The 15,519-nt window shown below is 34.9% G+C and overlaps 1 long non-coding RNA gene across 1 annotated transcript; it reads left to right on the top strand.

Annotated features, from left to right (window-relative positions):
* The first annotated feature begins 13,222 nt into the window (after positions 1 to 13,222).
* On the top strand, positions 13,223 to 14,235 carry LOC131806884 (uncharacterized). Its single transcript, XR_009344211.1, has 5 exons — positions 13,223 to 13,426; positions 13,489 to 13,642; positions 13,705 to 13,858; positions 13,921 to 14,134; positions 14,197 to 14,235. It is a non-coding gene; the product is annotated as an uncharacterized LOC131806884 (long non-coding RNA).
* The last annotated feature ends 1,284 nt before the right edge of the window (positions 14,236 to 15,519 follow it).

The following is a 15,519-nucleotide window of genomic DNA, read 5'->3' as shown; positions in this document are numbered from 1 at the left end:
CGAAATGGTGCGAATTTTGCTACGTTCGACCGAATTCAGTCCACAAGCATGTGCTTCAAACTTATCGAAAATCGGTTCAGATATAGCTATAGCTCCCATATATATATGTTTTATCTGATTTGGATTTAGTACCAGATATTAGATTCAGTCCAGCAATACGCGATTCAAATTTGATAAAGATCGGTTCAGATTTAGATATAGCTTCTCTATATAAATTCGCCCGATTTTAGGTTGCTTGTGCACCAAATGGCTAATTTCAGCCCAAAGTGAGTGAAATATTGCACTTCCAAGCGAATTCATTCAAGAAGTTAATACTTAAAATTTGGTGAAAATCGCTTCAGATATAGCTATAGCTCCCATACATATGTTTCATCTCCAACTTTCGGAATATGCACTCTACCATAATCATATTTTGTAACAGATATTTCATAGAGCTCAGAAATGCCCAATATAAACCTTTCTTTTACGAGAGCTTTACTAAATATGCGTAGTGGTGTAGGGTATCATATAGTCGGGCCCGACCGACTTTTGAGCTTTCCTTACTGGTTTTTAATATATTTTAGTACCTTTCGTACCCTTTCAGTACGAATTTCCCTATCATATGCCTACCCACCAAGACTGACTCTTATGAAAATTTTTATGATTGTATCTTCAGCCGTTTAGTCTGGGTGTTGATTCTCAATCAGTCTCTTATTTCACTACTCTTTTATATGTATAGAAGATTGATTTTCAGCATGTCCAGTCATTCGATAACATCGTGCCACAGCCATTATGGGGAGTGGGAAATTAAAAGTTGAGGTGACAGTATACGGGAAGTAAACCAATATTTTGCGCCATAATTCGCAAGATTTACGATGTAATTTTAAATTTTGACAGATTACAACTTCTAGAATTAAAAATAAAGATATATCAAATCGATCCACTTTTTCGTGCAGCCTCCCATATAAGGATAAGTATAAATCACGTATTTTCTACACATTACATTTAAAACTACCTACTTTCTGGTGTATCTCACTTATAAACATACCACTAGATTTTTGTAAATTTGGGGGTCTTGATTCCATGTGCAACGAAAACTAAGTCATGGCCCAGCATGAGGCAGCATAAATAACACCGCAATAAAAATTGCCAACAATGAAACAAACAAACCAACTTACTTCGGTAATCATGTCTCAGATCTACAATCACACGTAATTTCGATTTGAGCATTGTTGTTGTTGTGGCAATGCAACTGCAACGTGTTCCAACAATCAAAGAGGGCCCCACAAAATTTCCCAGCAAAAACTAAAAACAAATCTCAAAAAAAGCAAAAAATACTTACCTTTGTCTAGCATTCGAAATGGAAAACCTTTAACTTGAACTTCTGGCTTATGAAATCGTGCTTATGTCATTCCGTTACACCCAAAAAAGTTGGAGAATTTTTGTGAATGTGTTGTGTAATTTGAGAGTCGAAATCAGTTTTTTTCCACAAAAAAATGAATGAGTAAAGTTTGAGCCACATATATGTATTTTGTGTTCTTAAGCCCATGTTGAAATCAGTTGTTTGATTGGCCACTTTCAAGCACAGATGCCTCTTAAGGCGCATATATATTTTTAGGGTCCTTGACACATTCTTGAGCAAATGTGATGTTTTGACAAATCGACTCCAAAATTATGTGATTTTGCAACATCCATTTACATTTACACCACGCGGTGGTAAATCTAATGTACATCACATGGCGGTAAATTAGTATATCCATTTAGCAGTAGATGGCCAACGACATGAATAAACAAGTATAATAGTATCAGTCGGTTTCGCAGACAGCCTTGACTTATGATAATTCAAACTGTTTACTCTTTAAGAGGGGGGTTCGAAGCAGTTTTCCAATATTGACCAATTCGACTACTTCCTGTACTTTATATAAGTTATGTGCAAAATTTTTGGAAATATGCGTGAGGTAACATATATAGCGGACCGAAGTATTCCATTTTCATTCTTCATCTAATACAGATAAAAATATTGGTATGTGCAAAATTTGAAGGAAATCGAACATTTACATGTTGAAATGAAAAAACTGCAATCAACTTCAGACTGCTGTCATTTCTAAGCCACTCGTCCGACAGTTTTTAAAATTATTCCAGCGACAGTTTTTTTGTCCAGCAGTTTGTAAAGAAACAAAATGATCGTGTTTACTTGCCAAAGAGGTCAGCTGAAAATGTACACCTTCGGTTGGCCACCAGAACTCAAGCGTCGGCCGTGGTGGTGGTTTGGGCCACCATAACAACCGATGTATGCTCTCCGCTCGTATTAATCGACCGTGGCATCAGAATAAATGCCGAATATTATCGCGGAAATATGCTGGATGGTGTATTAAGGCCTTGGGCACGCAAACATTTTGGCCGCAGACCTTGAACTTTCCAACAGGACTCAGCACTCAGCATGCGCCACCCAAGAATGGTTACAAAATGAGGTTGCTCGTTTTTTTTTTCCAGCGCACAATGGCCACTATAACAATCCGTTGGACTATTGTGTCTGGAGTATTTTGGAAAGCAACGTTGGGACTAAAAAATACCAAAGTGTCGATCATCTCAAGCAAGCCTTTCGCCGGGAATGGGCTAAAATACCGCAGAGCAACATTTGGGCAACGTGTGACGGTTTCATTGGCCGTTTGAAGGCCATAATTCGTGCCAAAGGTGACCAATTCGAACACATCTAAACTTGTTCCAAAATTTGATGCTATTTCCGACATTTGTTGCTTTCATTTAATAAAATTAAAAAAAAAAATAAAAATCATGGCGTTTGACTTTGTCCGATTTTATGCGAAATCATATATTTCGATAAATTTCATATTTATATCAGATTTCTGGTTAAGAGAATTATTTAATTATTATGACAGATATATGTATTGGAAATTGTGACCTTTTGCGGGCGAGGTACTTGATGGAGTGGACCGATATTGTCAATTTTCGAACCTGACATAGCACTGATGAAAATATGCGGCAGAATCGGATTATCCTTACACTTTCTGAGCAGTAAGTTATTTTCTTTAAAAATGTTGACATTTTGTGTGGGAGGTACCAGAAGGAGTGGGCCGATATCGGCCATATCTGAACTCGATCTAAGTTTGACAATAATATTACAATGTACCAAGTCTGGATCAAATCGGATACTCCCATTGAAAGTTATCGTGTGCACCAGCCAGACAGACGAACGGATGGACATCGCTAGATCGCCTCCAAATGTCCTGAAACGGATTTGGTCCAAAGAGACCTAGGGTCTAAAACCGTTATATCGATGAGGCAAGTTTTGGCCGTATCAAGGGATATATACCCTCTCTAGCCTTATGGCTAAGGGTAAAGAAAGTATTGTGTCCTGCAAAGGTAGTTATGGATTAAAAACTCCGTTCCCTACGAAACCATCAGGTCTGGTATATTACAACATAATGCAATGATATGATATAAACAATCTTGATCAGCATAAAATTCTAGATCATCTAACTTCCGAACAGAATGAAGTAGGATGATAAAAATTTACTCAGATGTATTTTAGGTCTCCAAGACTTTAGGTATTGAAAATGGGTCATACAGGTTCACATTTCAGTATGGCCCCCATATAACTGTACCGGCAGACCTAAAGTTGACAGTATATATGAAGAGCTGTCCATGTGGATCCAAAATTTTGGAGATATTTGGCACATTGGTGATTTACTACACTTTTTTACCAGAATTATTTCAAATTTAGTATTTGGAAGTCACAATGGCTATTACTTCTTAGATAAAGTCACATCTATATATTTAAAGGGATGGGATGGAGATACATCCACCTGGTGACAATATTTTGACTCTGTGTTGTCCCATTTGTATGCCCTCAGCCATATGGCTACAGAGGATAAAAAATTTCTTCAATTTCAGGACATTTAAAATCGATCTAGGTGTGTCCGTCCGTCTCTCAGTCTGGAATGGTACATCGCATTATTATTCTTAAACTTAGATCGAGTTGGGAGATGAACAATATCGGTCCACCCCTTGTGGTACCTCCCTCCCAATATTCATATCAGTGATGCGAACATGGACAATATCGGCCCTCTCCATCAAGTACCTCCCCCACAATATAACAATCTGGAATAATTATTAATCTTATAAAATGTGGAATAAGCTTCCTATTATTTTAAAACTTGGAAATCCCAATATTTCAACCAACACAAGATCAGGTGTGAAGATTGTATATGTGGGATCACTCCTTCTAGTACCTCCATCACAACGGGTCAAAATTTTGAATAACTATATCTAACATAAAATGCAAAATAAGCATCAGATTCTCCGCAAATTTCACGAATCCCAACATTTTCGATAACATAAGATCTGACCTGAAGATAATATATATCAGTCTACTCTTTAACTTGTTTTTGAAAAACTTTCTAATAGCTCTTAAAAACCACCCTTTAGTTCTCCTCTTTATTTCAACCCTATCCACTAATAGTGAGTACAGTTTCTACACATAATACAAATTTCCAAAACCACCTTCTTTTATTAAGGCTAATAACTTAATTTATGTCAAATATCATGATTGTAGTTCCTTTAGTGCTTTTTAGTAAACTTATTATTCAAATTTTCAAAACCCTTTTGGTTCGTCTATTTTATTCATCATCAAAGACCCTTATTTCAAATTCAGATCTCCAGCCTTACCCCTTCCCTAAATACCAAATGTAATACCATTTAGTAATTGTCTGTACTTTTTAGTACATATTTCCAAGAGCACCACCATATCTCAACTCCACCACACAAAAAGGGTCACTAATAGCAAATTTTAAATTTCCAGATCTATTCCTTCCCCAAATACCAAATTAAATGCCATTTAGTAATTTTCATTCTCTTTCAGTACATATTTCCAAAACCATTTTCAAATCCCAACCCTACAGTTCTTACACATAGTATACATTTACAAAATCACTTCTTTTTATCAACCCTACTTCCCCAATTATTTCTTATACCAAATTAGCAAACTATCACATTAAAATTTTAAATTCATTCCAACAGTTCGTGCTTTAATCAAAACTTTATAAATCGTACTATATATTGTAAAACTTTTTCCTTTTTTCGGAAAGAATAATAGGAAAATGTTGCTCTTTTACACCAAAAAGACTTCAAAATCATTCCTTTTGAAATTTGCCGCGGAGGATATTAGTAAACCATTGCACTGTGGACCCACATCCCATTTTTCTGTCCAAAATGATTTCAACGTCTCTATATGTAAAACCTAGATACCAGCAATAACCACAATATCGAATTTCGGTATTACAGCCTTATATATTCAGTTGAAACCAAATTTAGTAACAGTTAGTACGCATATTCAAAATAATAAACTTCGCTCCACCCTAGACATCAACCGGAACCTCGATACCAAATTTAAGAATTCCATCTCTATCCCAAAACCCAACAGCACATTTTTGGCGTATTGCACTTTTGGTACGTTCATAGACGAATTTCTGGAACCACCTCCTTCTCGAATTTCAGATCTATCCCCACACCCAAAACCAAATTAAGTTGGATTTAGTTCTTTTCGAAGAGTTAAAGTAATCATACTCAAAACAATCTTCAAATATTAACCGAGATACTAACAACAAATTTAATATTAAATTTCAGGATCTTAGCTTTTTAATTTCCCCCATTATCATATTTAGTACCATTTAGTACAATTACAGTGTGCATATCCAAAACCAGTTCCTTCTCTCAACTACAGACACCAACAGTGACATCCATATCAAATTTCAGGTATATTCCTTTACCCAATGCCAAATTTAGAACTGTCTAGTACTTTTTGTACAATTATAATGCACATTTCCAAATCCAAACACCAAGAGAGACGTTAATATCAAATTTTAGGATTCCAGCCCTATCCCTTCACTAAATAAAAACTTTACAACCATTTAGCATTTTTCGTTCAAACATAGAACGCATTTCCAAACCACCGCCAAATCTCAAACACAGATAACAACAGTCATCTACACATCAAATTTTAGAATTTTATATCCATCTCTTCGCCCAATACCAAATATAAAACAATTTTGAAAAAATACACATGAACAGCGTCCCTAATACCAATTTTCAAATTTCAGGCACTGTCTGATCATCTAATGCTAAATTGTACCATATATTTAGTACTATGTAGTACCTTTTGTGTACTTCAGCTTCATCCGTTCACCTTAAACCAAACTCTTTCAAATTGAGTACCTTTTAGTAAAGTTTGCACACTTATGGCTAGTATACATATAATGTTACAATCCTGTGTAAAGCTATTTCGTTGACCAATTTTATAACATACTTTAAGGCGCTTCAAATAATTTGTTTTCTGAAAGGAAACGCTTTAAAGTGTAGTAAATATTTATATATTTATATAAATATAATATATGTTTATTATATAGCATTTTACAGTACATATTTCAAAAGGAATAAAGTTTCGATTAAGTTGTTGGGCGCGCTTAAAATTCTGCTTTAAAATTGTTAATCATAACATGTTAAAAAAGTTAAGAAGCAGTAAGTTCGGCCGGTCCGAACTTTGAATACCCTCCACCATTTGGAACGAATTTACAAATTTTCAAAAAATAAAATCCATTAAAAATTCTGCTAAAATCTGAAAAATACCGAATATAGCCGTTATATTGGGGTCTATACGACGTGGACCTATATAGGCATTGTTCGTCATAAGCCATTACCATATTAAAATTCGAAACTTGAAATAAACGGTGAATAATGTAACTAAAATCATCAAAATTCCGTATATCGGAGCTACACGAAGGCATAGACAATTTCCTGTCACAGGCTGTACTATCTATTACGAACTTCACATATATGGCATCTCAAACAATTTCGGTGAGTATTGTACCTAAAATCGTCAAAATACCGAATATAGGGAGGTACTGATATATGGGGCCTATACGAAGACATGGACCTTCATAGACAATTTTCTGTCACTAACTGTAGTTCCCATTACGAAATCTACATACGTAATTTGAAATAACTCCGGTGAATAATGACGCTAAAATCATCAAAATACGGGAGGTACCGTTATATGGCGGCCCTATGAAAACATGGACCTACATGGCCTATTTACGGACTTAAAATTTTAGCCTTCTATCTCAATTCGTTAGAAAGATATTGTGATTACAACAGACGGGCAGAGAGACCGACAGACACAGGCGGACATCGCTAAATTGATTTAGAATTTTACGCTGACCAAAAAATGACAAAGTTTCCTTCCTTGGTGGAGGGTATCAAAATCACTACATGTAACACTATCTCGATGTGGAATCTAGCCTTTAGTACACATTTCCAAATCCCCCTTCTTATATTAACCCTACTTTCCAACATTGATTCTCATACCAAATTCCATATTTTTAGCTCTATCACATAATACCAAATAGTACCATTTTAAAAGTTATGTACCATTTATGTAACTTTTCCTAACCTTTTGGAATTTCCATAAACCTTTTTGTACATCTATCCTGGACTCTGTCAGTGAATCTTATTCCAAAACTTCTGCTCATTCCTTTTGTCCAATACAAACGTTTAAATTTTTAGTACATTTTACAACTTTTCGAAATACAAGTTTCCGAAAACCAATTAGTCAGAATCAGTCAGTCACTTAGTCATCACTCTATTCTTTTTTCATATCAGAATGTTCGTTTCCGGTTTGAAAACTGCGTTCCGTTGTTGGCATTGAAAATCCAAAATAACCTTGAAATCATTGAATAATTGCACTGTTCCTCAAGTTATCATTTGAATTGAGTTCAAGGCAATACAAACAAAAGCCTCCCACTGCGTAATGTGCGTAAGCCACACTATCGACCTCATACATACTCGTATATCGAAAAACACTATTCTCCAAGTTCATGTTGTTGTTGTTTTTTTTTTTTTTCGCTGTATTTGACATACCCACCCCGGATTCAGCGATGTTAACACTGAGTGTTTGCATGTTTTTGCGATAGACAAGACCTACATTAATTTCCAGAAATGCAACAGCGGCAGCAGAAGCAGCTCCAACATGCGTTGGTGATGGCTGCTGTGTTTTTATTACAGATGCGTTATCTGTTAGACATCTTTGGCACATGTTCCGCATACTATACACGACTGACTGACTGATGAATGGACAGACTTTGGCTTACACACAAACTTAATCTTGGTGTGTGATTTTTTTCATGTTTTATTCAATTTTATTTTTAAGAGATTTGAAATCCCTGTTTGTAGCAGCTTCTTTTAGTTGATCATTTTTTTTCTTGATCATTGGGGCATTGAAATTGCATGTAGGGTTGCCCGTTGGGAATTTTGCAGAATGAATGTTTAAAATGTTTTCCTCACATAGCTCACATTGACTTATTTGCGTATTTTTATGAGATGCTAAATATGAAGGAGTTCCTTCTATAGCAGCGTAATTATGAGTATTACGTCGTGATATTTTTAACATACCTATGCAAGTTTGAAATTTGGGTCATGTCGGCCCTGTCCTTATGGTACCTACAAGGGTTGATTTTTAAACAAACGTACACTTGAATTATGTGGAATGAGTCACCTATTCCTATACTCATTCCAGTATTTATAAAATATGGGCCATTTGATTCTTGTGACAAATAAAAGTATTGAAAATTGTGACCCTTTGTGGGTGAGGCACTAGAAGGGGTTTACCGATATATGTCATCTTTACAACAGATCTTGTGTTAATAAAAATGTTTGTATGTGTGGAATTTGAAGAAAGTGGGATCCTTATAGCACTTTGTTTGAGCGTTTTGTTTTTTGAAATCTTGAACCCAATGTGGGGAAGGTAATTTCTAATTTCATGTGATGAATTTTCAAAATGTTGCCCCTTTGTGGGGGAGGTACCAGAAGAACTGAACCGATATATCCCATAAAAATAATGGGATGTGTGTAACTTGAAGGCAATCGGGGTTTTTTCCACATTTTATAAGAGTTATAATTATTACAAATTTTGAACCATTGTGGGGAGGTGCTTGATGGAGTGGACCTATGTTGCCCATTTTTCCCACCTGAACTAGCATTGATGCAAATATTAGGATTTGCACAGATGGAACAAAATCAGATTATTCTTTCTCTTTCTGTGCAGTAAATATTGTGCAGTAAATATATTTTTTTGAAAATTTCGACCTTATGTGTAGGATGTACAAGAAGGAGTGGATTGATATTACCCAACTCCGAACTCAATCTTTGATAGTAATATTAGGATGCTCCAAGTTTGGAACAAATCGGATACTCCCTTCGACAGTTATCGTGCGCACCAGCCAGTCAGACTAACAGACGGACATCGCTAAACCGACTGCAAACGTCCTGAAACGGATTTTGTCCCAAGAGACCTAGGGTCTAAAACACTATTTCGATGATAACCTATATGGGACCCATAGACATATGGTTGTGGGTATAAAAAAAAAAAAAAAAAAACTTCTTAAAAATACCGAATGTATTGGGTTCTATACGAAGACGTAAATCCGCACAGGTAATTTTCTGTCACAGGCTGTAGTACGAAATGTGTAACAATTCTGCTATAAAATGTAGTTAAAACCATCAAAATACCGAATATAGGGAAATACCGACAATTAGGATCTGTACCTACATAGACAATTTTTTGTCATAGATAGTATTAAGTAGTTCAAATACAAGATTCCGGTGAATAATGTAGCTAAAATCATAAAAGTGCCGAATATAGGGAAGTACCGTTATAAGGGGGCTATACGAAGACGTGGATCTGCACAGACAATTTTCTGTCATAGGCTGTAGTACCCATTAGAACCTTCAAATATGAAACTTAAAACAATTCCGGTGAATAATGTCGAAAAAATATCAAAATACCCAATATAGGGGGATATACGAAAACGTGAACCTGCATAGACAATTTTATGTCACAGGATGAAGTACCCATTACGAAGTGCAAGTACCAAATTTGAAACAATTCCGGAGAATAATGCCGCTGAAATCAGCAATGTGATTTCTTTCTTTCAGTGTGATTTCTTTATATTTGGCTGGAAAACCGCTAGTGGCTATCAAAGGGCTTGCAAAGATTTTGGCCGCAGCCCTGGAACATTCCAACAGGACTCTGCACCATAGGTTGATCGTTTGAAGGCCATAATTCGTGCCAAGGGTGACCAATTCGAACAAATCTAAACTAATTCTAAAATTTGATGCTATTTCCGACATATGGTATAACGAGAATTGATTTCATTTTTGCACTACATTTCATTGGCTCTTTTCCAGCATTATCTAGAGCTTATTTCTTTTGTATTGTATGTATTAAAAATTGGACTCCACTCACATATAATTAATACATTAAATAATAAACACGTAATAAATAAAACTTTAACTAATATTATCACAGAACCGCAATTAAATTTTATTATTTTAACTGTTTGACAGCATATAAAATATAGCATGCCTTAAGGAGTTCGAATAAAAACGTCCGTGTTTATGTCTTCACTAATCAATTAATGAATTTCACCTAGTTTTCAAACCTTTTCATGACAGGTTGTCTGCTCGGATTTATTAAAAAGTTGGTAATTCGTGTGGTATGTGTCAAGAATAAATTTTTCGGGGGAAACTATTTTGAACAACCAATTGGGCAACTATGTTTCTCAAAAAATGAATTAATACTGTTATACACAAATATTGTATAACAATAATCATTTCGGAACTGTGATTTGAGTTCAAAACAAATTAACAAAGAATTTTCGTAATTTAATTTACAAACAAGTAAAAAAGTAAAAACAAATCCTTCGAAAAATACCCCTCTAAGGAAAACCGATATACGGGGCTATACGAAGACGTGGTCCCGCAAATACATTTTTTTGTCATAGGCTGTAGTACCCATTGCGAGGTTCAAATACGAAAATTGAAACAATTCCGGTGAAAAATGTTATTAAAATCATCGCAATACCGAATATCGGGAAGTATCGTCTTATGGGGATATACGAAGACGTGAACCTGCATACGCAATTTTTTTTCATAGGCTGCAGTATCCATTACAAATTTGGGAATTTAAAAAAAAAATCCGGCAAAAAATTTCGATAGGATCATCAAAATAACGAATGTCGGGAGGTACCGATATGGGACTACTGGACATCGTAGACCTATATATAAATAGGCCATCTTCGAACTTGACCATCCTGCAGACACATATGTTAGCTTCCTATCTTAATTTAATTTATGCTAGCTTAACTTAATTGTTTATACCCTCAGCCATATGGCTACAAATTGTATACATCATTTGATACAGCGAAAACGAGCCTCATCGAAATAACGGTTTTAGACCCTAGGTCTCATTGGATCAAATCCGTTTCAGGACATTTGGAGTCCATCTAAAGATTTCCATCCGTTCGTTTGTCTGTCTGGCTGGTGCGCGCAACAACTCTCGAAAGGGAGTATCCGATTTTATCTAAACTTGGTACATCGTAAAATTATTAACAAACTTAGATGGAGTTCGCAGATGGGCAATGTTAGTCCACTCCTTTTGGTATCTTTCCATGTGCGTCAAGATAAAAACGATTTTAACTAGCGAAGACAACAGCCAGTCTGGGCGCACTTTCTGTTGTATAACAGATATGCGAAAAATAAAAACGATTTTGGTAGGGGTAAAATAAAAACGATTTTGGTAGGGGTAAAATAAAAACGATTTTTGAAGATGCGAAACAAAAATGCAATTTTTTTTAAATTTGTATTTATTCCTGTTTGTACCTGATAATGAACATAATTATAAGTATAAAAAAATAAAATAATTAATTTAAAGGTGTTTCAATAAAAAAAACTTTCGTCATCATACCGATTATTTTTTTAATGGAAGAAAGTTACATAGCCCACTGTGCAGCAATGAAAAATAGTGCACGCATATGAATGGCACTGCAGGATTTTATTTTATTTATTTTTCAAAAGTTATCAACGAGTCCCACAGTGCGAAAACTAAAAATAGTGCAAGCTCATGGAATAGCACGTTGGAAAGCCCATGAGGTGTGCTCTCGAGATATAAACACTCCTGAAAGATTAATCGGGCAGATTTTTTTTAAAAAATATTTTTCCTAAAGGCAAGTGTTTTCTAGAGGGAAACATAAAATGGCCCACTGTGCAGCAATAAAAAATAGTGCACGCATATGAATGGCACTGCAGGAAAGGTCGTTCCAAGAGCTTTCTAAAACGCTATTACTTGGCCAAATCGATCGTGGAAAATTAGAGAAAAATCGATTTTTCTTATTTTTCAAAAGTTATCAACGAGTCCCACTGTGCGAAAACTAAAAATAGTGCAAGCTCATGGAATAGCACGTTGGAAAGCCCATGAGGTGTACTTTTGAGATATAAACACTCCTGAAAGATTAATCGGGCAGATTTTTTTTAAAAAATATTTTTCCTAAAGTCAAGTGTTTTCTAGAGGGAAACATAAATGGCCCACTGTGCAGCAAGAGCTTTCCGTATTTATATCCAGACATTCCATTCATTTTTCGCGTTATTTGAGTCATTTTAGAAATGAACAAAAAATATCAATTAAATGAAAACAACTTCTTGCCTGTAATATTGAATAATTCTGACAAGAAGCGGGTGTAGCCTTAAGGCTGTATTTCTGTAGTTTTACGAAGCTGTTCTACCTCCTTATTGTACCATGGTAAATCTGCGCACATTACCAAACTCTCATGTAGTTTGGTAATGTGCAGTACATTTAGACTTATGAAAAATGTTAGAGGGAACTAGCTATAATCTGTGCACTTTACCAAACTATCGCTAACATCGATGTTTTTCCCGATAGTCTGGTAATGTGCAATACATTTAGACATATGAAAAATGTTGGAGGGAACAAAGTATAATCCACGGTACAATAATAAGGTAAGGTAGAGCTCCCAGCTAATAACAATTTGTTTTCTAAGTGTGGCCGACTTCAGCCAATTTTGTGTATGTATTTGTTTGTAAAATCAATGATTGGAAGAAGTTTATATTGCTGGACGCGCATTATTAATATTAACCAGATTTGCCATGGAATTGAAATATTGAACACTTGGGTAATATTTATGTGAGAACATCCAGGCATTTCATTCATCTTTCGCTTTATTTGATTCATTTTAGAAGAGGACAAAAAATATCAAAAAATGAAAACAATTTGTTGCCTATAATTTTGAATAATTCTTTCAGGTAGCGGGTATAGCCTTAAGGCTGTGTTTCTGTAGTTTTACGAAGCTGTTCTACCTCGTTATTGCACCATGCCACATTACCTAACTATCACTAACATCGATGTTTTTCCCGATAGTCTGGTAATGTGCAATACATTTAGACATATGAAAAATGTTAGAGGGAACTACCTATAATCTGTGCACATTACCAAACTATCGTTAACATCGATGTTGGAGGGAAATATTGTTATTGAAATATTGTTATGTTGATTTGTATTGAAGAACAGGACACCGAAGCTTGGGTAGGTATACATTTTTGTGAATTTTTATTGTTTAATATTAATAAAATTCTTCACCTTTTCAGACAAAAACACGAATTGTATTGCCATGGATGAGAGAACAGCTTTTGAAAAATTAAAATTGGATAATAAAAAGAAAATGCGAAATATGCATCGGATGTTGGAGGGAAATATTGTAATTGTTGATTTGCATTGAAGAACATGACACCGAAAGCTTGGGTAGGTATACATTTTTGTGAATTTTTATTGTTTAATTTTAATAAAATTCTTCACCTTTTCAGACAGAAACACGAATTGTATTGCCATGGATGGGAGAAAAACTCTTGAAAAATGAAAATTGGATACTAAAAAGAAAATGCGAAATATGCATCGGATGTCGGAGAGAAATTTTGTAATTGTTGATTTGTATTGCAGAACAGGACACCGGAAGCTTGGGTAGGTATACATTTTTGTGAATTTTTATTGTTTAATTTTAATAAAATTCTTCACCTTTTCAGACAGAAACACGAATTGTATTGTCATGGATGGGATAATAAAAACAAAATACGAAATATGCATCGGATTCTCTTCAAATTTTACGCATCCTAATATTGATGACACATGATCGGAGTGAAAATGGGATATATGTTCAACCTCCTCCACAACGAGTCAGCATTTTGAATAACAGAGCGGTAATAAAAAGCATTGAAGAACAAGACACCTGGAGCTTAGGTAGGTATATATTTTTGTGAATTTTTATTGTTTAATTTTAATAAAATTCTTCACCTTTTCAGACAGAAACACGAATTGTATTGCCATGGATGGGAGAAAAACTCTTGAAAAATGAAAATTGGATAATAAAAAGAAAATGCGAAATATGCATCGGATGTTGGAGGGAAATTTTGTAATTGTTGATTTGTATTGAAGAACAAGACACCTGGAGCTTAAGGTACGGTCACACTGAGCAAATATTTGATTGAAATTTGTTTTCCCATATTTGACTGAACAAATGTGAAATTCATACAGAGTTGATTCGATGTTCACATTACAGTCAAATATTTGACAGATTTTGTTTGTTCAAACGGTCACCAAATAACGTCAAATAGTGCTATGGGTAAACATGTTTGACACATGTTCACATTCGTAAAATATATTTTCCCAATAAATTGTTTGATCAAACTGTGAGGAAACATAAATTTATTTGGCCGAGAGAAATGACAGAGAGAGTGAAAGAGAGACATAAATATAATGGATTTTCGGGTATAATTTATTTGGAGAAGGGAAGCAAATGACCAGCTGTTGTGGAATAAATTCCTTGTCAGAACATTTTTTTGCATTTTTGTATGTTTGTATCACGGTAGAAGAATACTGGTAGTCGCATCGACATAGCTGCTGGGACAATGAACTGACAAAACAATAATGAATAAAATATTATTAAAATTTGTAAAAATTGTTGAAAAATACACATCATTGCGTAAAAGAAAACATAGAGAAATCTTCTTATTTTTGTCAAAACATTTCAAAATGTTTGACATATCAATGTTTCAAGCGTTGATGCATCTACCTATATCCTATTCCTGAACCTGCAATAATCTACTAGTTTGTCAATTTCTTCGATATAATAAAGGGAAAATCGGTAATCGTAGTAAAAACTTTTACATCTAGCAGTTCTGGAACAGACCATATATTAAATTTTTACTAAACATTCAAATTCAGTTAATTCAAAAATATCAAATAAACAATACCACCCATTGTATTCGTTTGCTTTTCTATTCATTAAACATCATGTTACAAATGCTCCTGTTCTTAAAGCAAAATGCTGCCCAATGTTTTAAACTGATATTTTTGTCAATATCTAGTATCCATTTAAGATACCGCTTAATTTACAAGTTAGCGTGGCTCCAGGTAACAGGAGAAACAATCAGTTTCTGCAAAGGCAGAGACTAATAAGAAAATTCAAAAAAAAAAATCGAGGCATTAAAAAGGCAACAGCCGGATGCGCGCAACAGGCAAGAACGTTATGGCCATCAATGGCCGAATACTCACAGCAGACAAGAACGTTATGGCCCACAACATTCGCATTATAATCAAGTGCAACAATACCGCTGCACACAATA

This window comes from Musca domestica, unplaced genomic scaffold (assembly GCF_030504385.1).
Source record: "Musca domestica strain aabys unplaced genomic scaffold, Musca_domestica.polishedcontigs.V.1.1 11, whole genome shotgun sequence".
In the NCBI taxonomy this organism is placed as follows: Eukaryota; Metazoa; Arthropoda; class Insecta; order Diptera; family Muscidae; genus Musca; species Musca domestica.
The sequence above is the reverse complement of the archived record's forward strand: the minus strand, read 5'-3'. Positions and strand labels throughout refer to the sequence as shown.